Source organism: Pezoporus wallicus, unplaced genomic scaffold, assembly GCF_028554395.1.
Source record: "Pezoporus wallicus isolate ANWC-B61680 ecotype Strahan unplaced genomic scaffold, APGP_CSIRO_Pwel_v1 contig_8047, whole genome shotgun sequence".
NCBI lineage: Eukaryota > Metazoa > Chordata > Aves > Psittaciformes > Psittacidae > Pezoporus > Pezoporus wallicus.
In genome coordinates this window covers 2879659-2887722 of record NW_026639548.1, presented here as the reverse complement: position 1 = coordinate 2887722, position 8064 = coordinate 2879659, and positions in this window count along the sequence as shown.

Genomic DNA, 8064 nt, shown 5'->3' with positions numbered 1-8064 from the left:
TGCTATATGCTACGTGCAAAGGAGATTTCAAGACCGTTATTAAAATAAAAAGGCCAAGCATTCAGGCACTGGGAAATGCCAGAACCAGTATTATTTATGCAACCTTAGTTAAACCATCTTGCACAAATGCATTGTGTCAGTGCCTTCAGATCTGTGACCACATACTGATTTTCCACAGGACTGCAGCCTCATGCAGTGCACAGAATGGGCAGTAGCATTCAGTTTCACTGACATGCAATCCCTGTTTTATTGCTTAGCTTTTTACTCTCTTCCTGCATCACAGGTAAATCCTAGTTTGATAACAAAGTTCTGTTTCTTTGTCAGCTTTTCAGTAGCACTTCTTACAGGATATTTGTGAAGTTAAATCTACAGTGCTAACAGGAGGTAAGAGGTAGTGCTATTCCCATTTCACAGACAGGGAATACCAGCACACGAAGCAATGCTAAATTTAGCAAGATGTGAGTCACTTAAGATACAGGGGCTTCTCAGTATATGTATTATTCACACATCACTTAACTATGCACAAAGACTAAGACATTACATTGAAGTTTCAGCAATTTACAGAAGTTTGCTTTGAATGACTTCCCTTTAAATGTTTCAAAACTGCAAGTTTCTGATGGAAAACTGTGTCTGGTTTCCCACAGGAAATGAAACATATACAGTTGTGCCATCTGCCTATTCATGTGCTGTTAATACTCCTTCCACTTCATTTCTGAGCCTGTTGGCTGGTTTCAAACAAACTGGTGAAGCAAAAGGTCTCTAAGTGAATGTGCCTAGGCCTAGCAAAAACTGGCAGCTAACAGGGAGTATGACCCAAATTACAGCCTCCATTGAGAGAAGGAGGTGACATCTCTCCCCCAGCCCTGTCCTGCCAGGCAGTGACAGACACCCTGCTCAGTACACACAGCTTTCAACTAGTTGCTTGCTAGGGGCCTCAGATGTTAGCTCCACACATTTGTGCCCTATGTTCCCCTTTGAGAAGCAGTTTTCTTACCTGATGATACAAAACAGAGAAGCAAAAGAGAGTAAAATCATCTCCAAGACAGACAGCAATGAGCATATCTCTATAATGATCACTTACTCCAGGGCTGGGCTGTGCTGCCAGTCAAATGTCACCCTTTTCTATGACTGCAGGAAGAGGTGCTTGGATCCAGCACAGTTTTTACTTCCACAAATACCAGCACACATTCTGAAGGATAATCTGGTGCTCATCCAACAGGAATACCCAAGAATAAAATGGACCTGTCTCAAAAGAGAAACCATGTCCCAGTCTTTTCAAAAACCAACCAAACACTCTGCAGCTCAGCAGAGGCAAAAGAATCTAGTTTTGGAAAAGCAGCTGTTGAGCACATCCCAGATTTGAAATAAACAGAAGGCTATGCCATCTCTATTAGCACTGCTATTCCCAAATTTCCTGCTGCCAACCCTCACTTAAAAAATAGGCACTCGCCATTACCTCCTTCCCTTCAGCCTGTCCTGGCCTCAAGTTGGTCATCATCACATCTTACTCCTATCCTCTTTACAGCAGTCAGCAATTCTGCCCATGCTTTCCATCCCTTTCTTCGAGACCCTGCCTGTAGTTACCTACAGCCATAGACTTTGTGCTACTTATCAGCATGTAGTGAGATTGCAGGGGAATAAGGGGGTGACATTGATCTTGTGATGCAAATTGTGCTGAGCTTTTCCTCTGCAGTCTGCTCAAGGAATGTGTATCAGGCCTGCTGTGGCATTTACAAACCAGGCAATGAAAGAGACCATTTTCATCAGCTTAGAGATTTTTACAGCATACTAAATACACTTTTATAGAAAAACATAACTAAGCAGAGGAAGAATTGGCTGCTTTTACCATAAAGCATTCCTAGATAGGGCAATGCAGGCATTTGTGGCACAGAAAATCAGATAAAGACAAACCCAAAAAATAAATGGTAATACTGCAGCAGAAAATTCACACTCTCTCACCTATAAATAGCTTCACAGCATTCTAGGAACTGTACAAAAAGTGGAAACTACAGAGCAGCCAAGAAGATGCCAGCCACAAAACCAGTGACATGCTGATTACTGCTACTAGAAACCTACCCTCATTGCAATCCTTTCGGCATTCCCCACTCTGGAGTTACAAATGAAATGAGATCTCGGGCTGGTGTGTCTTATGCTTCTGTCTCTTTGTCTACCAACACCGTGGCTGAGATTAAAAGGACTGAGCTCATTGCTTGGTTCAACAGTTTCTCCCACACAGACCAATTACTGTGTGCAAGCTGCAGCCCGTAACAACAGGGGTTTCACTGGCCTGATCTTCACATTCGGTGAAGTTGATGAAAGTTGTGCTTTTGGTTACGGTAGTGCAAGAGCGAGCACAGAGAAGGAAAACTTGGGCAAGTGAAGGCGTAAGAAAGCATTCAGAAAAATCCTGGCTTACAAAAAGCAGACACTTCAGAAGGATGGGTTTTGCTTTCCAACAGTTTCCTCAGGTGACAGCTGTGCAGTTCTGAGAAATGCCGCTATCTCTGTGGATTCATCTGTGTGGTCTAAATCAAGAGAGGCCTCTCTGTCAGATAAATCTAGCAAATAAATAAATAAAATGGGTCCTTTCTTCCCAAAATAAATAGCATTCGCAGCAGCAGCAGCTGAAACCTGCTTTGAACAGGACAGCGGAGACTCCAGTTGTGCAGTTCATCTCTGAGGACAGGTCTCTAAGGAGAACAATACTAGCAGTGCCAGGAGGTTATAACTGCAAGTATTAGCATAATCTTTTGTACTCTGTGCCTACTTGTGACGCCATTTAGAAGAGAAACAATACAAAATATTTAAAATGTGGTCCATGGAAAGCTATTATAACTACTTCTAGCTGGGCACTCTGACTGCCAAGTTGCTCACGGTGGATGCCACAGCAGCTGGCCCCATTTCCAAAGAAATACGAAATATAACTAGGATCGGTTCCACATGGCAGTCAACTGGAAGGCACAACACAGCGTATGACAGAATACAATTGGAAAGGGAGGGGGAAACAATACAAGCTGAAGAACTCAAATGCAGATGTGAATCGACTTCTCTATAGTCAGAATTCCAGTTTGATTCATAGAAAAATACTGGCATAAACCCCAGAACATGGATCATTTGGTCCATCGGGGAAAAGTCCAGCAACAAGTAACTTCAGCCCGCCTTATAATGGTAGTCCAGGCTAAAAAGTCACACTGAAAAGAAAATGTACTCTCTAGGTTTCCATTTGATCTTCTTCCACAATTTCAGTTCAAATTTGGCAAACTATCTTCTGACCTGTAAGCTATGTGACAGTCCAACAAAGTCAGATGAGAACTTGGCTTGAAAAGCAGCTTTGTTTTCTAATGTTAGTGGAGTTCCTGAAGTAAACACACAAAAGTCATGCTGAATCTACACCATCAACAGTTAGTGAGAAATTCAAAGATATTACAAAGCAGGATTTGTAGTTACAGATGGTTTACCTGTAAGCTGATTTTTCAAGTGAAACCGTATTTTATCCTTAACTCTCTGCTTCCTTTTGTGTGTTGAAGAGAGGAGACGAATCTCATTTTATTCAGAACTAAAATAATATTTTGATGGGCAACTGCTGAAACAACTGAGAGGGGGACACCAAGATCTGCTTGAATATGTACCCTCTTCTGCAGTGACCACTTATATAAACCTCTGTTTTATCAGTTCAAATATGATTCAGCAGCAGGTACCCATCTGGATTCTGACCTAACAAAAATTACCAGCAGATTCTAAATGCATTGGTACACACAATATCTAATGTTCTGCTGCTTTAAACCTCACTGTAACAGCGGAGAAATAATGGAGAAATACTTGGGCTATTTTACGAATAATAAAATACCAATATCAAAAATATATCTTGACTCATAGATCAAATGGGCCTTAATAAAAACTGAAATTAGCTGGTTATCCAATAATCTGGGGATGTGATCCTCTCAGTTTTATTTTCCAAGTTGGTCAGCTTGCTGACTGTTTTATCTTTCATTCCCTCCTCCCCTTCTGCCACTGCCAATCTCATTAGGAGGCTAAGGTTGTGGTCAAGCCCATGAAGAATTCAGTGCTCTGAAACAAAGGAAATCATGTCATAATCATCTTAGGAAAATATATACACACAAGAAAGTATCCCCTGCAGAAACAGCCATTATCAAATGTTATGTGAAGCTGGGCATTTTAAGACGTTAATTTAATTGCTAGTACCCATATTAATTAGCAAGAGTTATATTTCTACCATAATGAACAATAGCATAGAATAACAATGTGGGAGATTTGAAGAAGGTTTTTTTCCACTTTGTTGAAACCACTGAAGATATCTGGCTTCCTCAAGAGTGCACACTTTGCCCAGGTCTGTGACAACAGATTACAGCATGCGATCAAACCAAATGCCCAATCACAATCCCCCTACTTATGGCTTTTATTCTTAACACTAAGTCCTCTAGGACAGGAACTGCATCTGCAGTGCCTTTCATAACATGGTTTTGACCTGAAGTGGAAAGTATAGAGTTAAATTCACAGTAGTACATCTGTGAATTCTCTAAAGTTTAAAAAAAAGTGTAAGAAACTGTGGAAAGAATGAAAGCAATCAAATCAGTGGTCAAGAAGCATTGCTCTAGTGGATATGCACAGCATGTAAGCAGCAGTGGCAGGTACTTCAAAATGGGCAACAGCAGAGAAGCTGAATTTTCATCTAAGGGGGCTCCTACTGTTTCATACATCAAAGGCCCATTAATGTTAAATTTTAGGTCTCATGCATGCATGAGCCAGAAAAATCTTCGCCATTTTCTAGCCCTCTTCAGAAATCCTAAATGTGGATTTGGATATTTTGCATAGGCACTGGGGATATCCAGTGCCAGTCCCTCCAAGCTGTAAACTACAAGTACACTGCTCAAACAGGACCCAGTCCTGAAATACATATCGTTATAGGGGGCATTCCTTTGTCTTCCGGCAACTGTTAAGTCCCTGGCGGACTTCTGCTACCTGCCTGCTCCTTTTCTAGTGTCTCTGTCCTCACACTTGTGGCCTTTCTCTCAGGGTTGCTACTAGTTCATATCTGCTCTGTAGTTCAGTACAGTATAGCTCAGTACAGGAGGGGTAAGTGAAGGGAAGCAGGAGTGGTTGCATTAGGATGGGCAGACTGTGAAAGCTCCAAGGAGCTGATTTGCCCTGTAACAGACCTTGGAGGCCCTGTATACACAGCAGCTTTCAATACACCTGCTAAAAAGAGCCAGCAAACTACTCTCCAGTCTCATATCCAGACCTGCAAAAATATCCAGTGACAGAAACAACCCACCCATGCAAGCAAGCCTGAACATGCAAACAGTAAATGCTAATTCTATTGTAGAGAGCAAGGCCTCTGCTGATTAAAGCAGCTTGTACCTGTGACAGAGGGGACGTAACTCTATCATCTCCTACCCCCAGTGATTAAAAACGATTTTCTACTACTTCAAACATACAAAATAGATCAAAATAAGCAGCATGGGCCAGTACATGTAATTCTTCCTGCCCTCATGACAAGTGGCCCTCCTTAGAAACGTTTCTATTTCTCCATAGGAAAGTCCCTGCTTTATGCAAGGAGAAACGTCTGCTCCTGACAGCACCTAAACAGCGATGTTTGTATCTCTGATGGCTTAGGCTAATAAGAGCAAACCAGATTGAGCTCAGAACATTAACAGTGCCAAGAAAAAAAGATGTCTGTGCAAGCTGTTTTGGCTTGCGTGTCCAGAGCCCAGTGGGACCGAGCAGGCAGACAATAGCTCACGCTGCCTTCGCGTTGGCGTGCTGGCGGGTTTCTGTTTTGCAGCACATTGTGCACACACCACTTTCCTCACAAAGTCAAAGAAAACAAAACCTGCGTGAATGCTACAAAAAGCAGAATTTTACTTTGAACACAAGGGAAAAGCATAATGAATAGCTGTGACTGACTCCCTCCCTCACCATTGCTGTTCACCAGCTCCACAAAATGGAGACTGGCCAACCACATTTGCCCATCATTTTCTTCTTAAAGTTGCATCATATGTGTTTAGGGATCTTGGATAAACTGCAGCTGGCTTTAAAATGAAATATATTGATTCTTAAGGTCACACTTTTCCTTACCTCTATCTGGTTCTAGTGAGGGTTTGCTCTATTTCAGACTTTTGTTTCATGGACTTCTACAAGCTTTCAAGAGGAGCTAAGGAAGAGGATGTAGGCAACACAGTCCAGATGGGCAAACTGCAGAGAGTTAATTTTGCCCTTTGGTCCCACGAGATGATGAAACAGGCCAAAACTGGCAAAGCTCTATTCAAGGGGATGAACCAGCACTGGGAGCTGCAATGCAACTGAAATGCCTTTAGGGCCTTCTGTAGTCAGCCTACTGGCCCTGGGGGTGAGAATTTGACCCTTTACACTGTAGAAACAAAGCACTAATTACTTGGAAAGTAAAAAGAACTTGTCCTGTAGGTTACATAACCCATGTTGCTGCTGTCCTACATAATTACAGGGGACTAAAAAAATATCTAATTAAATGAAAGCTGCAACATTGGGCTAGGAAAAATTGCTGAAATAATTAATACCACCGGTCTATTAAATTGACTTATAGGTTCAGTATTCCAGACAGAGCTGGCCACTGCAGATTATTATCCTCCAAAGTCAATGGATTCAACTGCTCTGCAAAAACAAAGGGAAAAAGTCAAAGAAAATAATTTCTAACATTTGCAGATGAAAAAAGGAAGATACTGAATGCACAGTGTGTACTGCATAAGGAAAAGTCATGCTGAAAAATGAAAGGAGAAAGAAAAGCAGACATGAAGGATTGCCCAGCATACAGCCAGAAGTATAATGCAATACTACCTACCTGAATATATTGTTATTTGTACAAGTCCTTTTACTTTACCTCTCTGGTATTGTTCAAAATCCAAAGGTAGAGTTTCTGCTCTGTATGATTATGCAGATACATATAAAATCACACACACACACTTACATATATACGTAACACAACTTTACAAGAATGACTATTTGGTCTCAGGGGACATCAAAGTACAAAGTGATACGATTTCTATCTGTATGTAAAGTTATAATGGTAATAATATTGTCAGTTAAGGATAAAATAACAATTTGCATTATTATCCACTCTAATGCAAATTGGTTTTTATACCAGCAAATATATGGCTGGCTTTAGCCTCAGCAGCAGGATGAATGTTAAGTCAGAGCTGATGAATAATTCATAGATCTTATATAATGCAATGGCTCATTCTGGGATTCGTGTTTGAAGAATGACTTCTCCTGGTTACATGCTCTTTAGATTCCGGGCCAGCGGACACCCTGGCATGACCTGCCTGCAATGAGATAATGATCTGCTGATGAAAGGGTTGGTTTGTTGTCTGGGGTTTTTTAAACCATTACAATTTCATTGTAAAGGTTTTCATTACACAGACCTATCTACAGGAGGCTGAAATAAGCAAGTACATAAATTCAGCAAGCACGTTCCACTCACTAAAAGTTGATTGCAGAGTTAAGCGCAGAGTTAACACTAAGCTGATTGCAAAGTAAACTGAAGGCCCGTCCACATCACATACCACACAAATTGTGGCACAGCAGAGAAAACACTGCATTTGGCATTAGGAAATCTGGGCCTGTTCCCAGATTCACCAACTGCCTAGGACATGACAGAAATACAGGGAACAGATTTCCTTCCATGCCCTTGCATGGGAGAGAGGAAACGAGCAAAGACTAACCTTCACAGGGCAGGGACTGAGCCTTAGTGGTGTTACAGACCATGTATCTGACTGAGGTGTCCTCTCCAAAGTACCTGAAACAAAGTCACTTGGCATTGGGATGGGAGTGGTGAGGATACAGGGTCTGTGGCTCTTCACCTATGCTGCAGGTACACTTTCATCTGCTGTTAATTAGTCTGTTAATCTGTCTACTCTCCTCACTTGCTTGCTTTGTATTACAACAAACTGCACATACTGCTATGCTGTATCTTCTGTATCCTCCTAGGATTGCAACTTTAAAATCCACAGTTTAAAAAGCAAGAGCACTTGAGAAAACAGGTTGATATTGCAGAGTTCCTTGTAATAAAAG